At 40.5% G+C, this 2,104-nt stretch overlaps 1 pseudogene; it reads left to right on the forward strand.

The window, feature by feature from the left end:
- The first annotated feature begins 384 nt into the window (after positions 1-384).
- On the forward strand, positions 385-713 carry LOC133075622 (small ubiquitin-related modifier 2-like; annotated as a pseudogene).
- The last annotated feature ends 1,391 nt before the right edge of the window (positions 714-2,104 follow it).

Consider the following 2,104-nt stretch of genomic DNA (forward strand, 5'->3'; position numbering starts at 1 on the left):
TTTTCAGAGCGTAAGTTTTGCACTCCTTTTGTTAAATTCATTCCCCAGTATTTTATTCTCTTTGGAGCTATTGTAAGTGAGCAGTTCCTGTTTCTCAGCTGATGGAGAAGTCCTTCCATGTTAAGAGCTTTGTCTGACACAGGTTTCACTTTCAGTTACCTGGGAGTTTCCGACTTCTCTGGTTCAGTCTCAGCTATTTCATAATTAATGAACTGGAAATAAACTCCATAATAAAGATCTTCCCCTGCCCTGGTCTCACAGGTTCTAACTAAATTTATGCTCTCAAGGGACTTATTTTTTATTTTAGAAAATTCCCTTTGATTGATTGCTACCTCCTCCTTCTGCCACTACTGGTACTGCTCTGTGCTCGTTTGGTGCCAATCCTGGTACCTTTTTTGCGAAGCGGCCACTGAGAAGGCTCCAGAGGTTACCATGGCCAATGAAGAGCCCCAGGAGGGAGTCAAGACAGAGGACCACGATCACATTAACATGAAGGTGGTGAGGCAGGATGGTTCTGTGGTGCAGTTTGAGATTTGGAGGCGTAACCACTTTTGACGAAAGCCTATTGTGAATGACAGGGTTTGTCCATGAGGCAGATCAGATTCTGATTTGATGGGCAGCCAATCAATGAAACAGACACACCTGCACAGTTGGAAATGGAAGATGAAGATACAGCTGATGTGTCCCTATAGCAGACAGGAGGTGTCTACTAAAGAGAGAACCTGCTGCTTTACTCCAGAACCAAGAAGTCATTCTAAGTTAAAAAACCACGATTTGGTTCCACCGCATCATGACTGCTGCAGTACAGTTTTCTCTAGTCTTTCATTTTCCCCTCCCCGACTCCTTTGTTGTACATTAAGTAATGGAGGTATGTGCACAAGCATATTGATTTTTTTTAACTAAATGGCCAATGGTACATTTTGATCAACATCACAAGGAGATGGGATGGGGGAAAATACTGCTTCTGTGAAAATAGTCCCTTTCTCCATTATTGGCATGCTCATTCAGCTCATCTCTGTATATGCCAGTAAGTTCTTTTGATTTCCCTGTTTAACGAAAAAAGAACAATGTAAAAATTATTGTATACCTTGTTCGATTGGAGAATTTTAATGTTTTTCCTTTTCATTTCAAAACCAAGAACAATTTTATAACTTTTTTGTATGTAGCTGTTACAGGTAGGGCAATCTGTCTTTAAGCAAGGATAAATTACTGTAAAAGAAATGAATCCTAGATAGTTTTCCCCTTCAGGTCAAGCATCTTGTTGTTTAAATAAACTTTGTGGGTTTCTTTTTAATGCTTTTTTACTTCTGCTTCTCAGCTCAAGTGTGTAATTAACAGGAAAATGGAAGGTTGCTCACTATGCTTTCTTCAGATCGCTGTTAAATCACCTTATTTTAAGGAAAACTAAGGCAGAAATCCTTCCCCAAATGCTCTTCTTGGGAAGAATTTTACTCCTCGGGCTATTTCTGAATGTGCTTTCAGCAAAAAGATTTTCAGTCATGGCATATGTGATTTTCAAGTTTCTTCTTTGCTGGGAATAATTAGAAAAATCACAAAATGGAGTTCAGAAATAGAAAAGAAAGATGATGTGAAAGAAGAGCAGTGGGAATTCTGCCAGAAGCCTTGGGAGGAACAAAGGGAGCTGGGAAAGGCCTCTTGCCTCCACCAGCGCCTGCCTGGGGAGGATGCAGCCCTCGAGGGGCTCCGGTGCCCACTGGGTGTGGCCAGGCTGCACTGCAGTCATCCCAACCAGAGTGGGACCAAAGTGGGCTTCTCTCTAAGAAAAAATTTCAAACACACAGAATAAAAAGGAATTAAGTATTTGTTACAATGAACAAATACAGTGAAACTCACTATGCCCCCATCACCCCAGATTCAACAGTCATCAACTCATGGCCAAACTTGTGTCTTCTACAAACCGACTAATCCCCCACCCCGACCCCAGATTATTTGGAAGCAAATCCCAGACATTATATTATTTCACCCATAAACCTTTTTTTTTTCAATATGTTTATTAGAGTATAATTGCTTTACAGTGGTGTGTTAGTTTCTGCTTTATAACAAAGTGAATCAGCTATACATATACATATATCCCCATATCTCC

Source organism: Eubalaena glacialis, chromosome 15 (assembly GCF_028564815.1).
Source record: "Eubalaena glacialis isolate mEubGla1 chromosome 15, mEubGla1.1.hap2.+ XY, whole genome shotgun sequence".
NCBI classification, from domain to species: Eukaryota; Metazoa; Chordata; class Mammalia; order Artiodactyla; family Balaenidae; genus Eubalaena; species Eubalaena glacialis.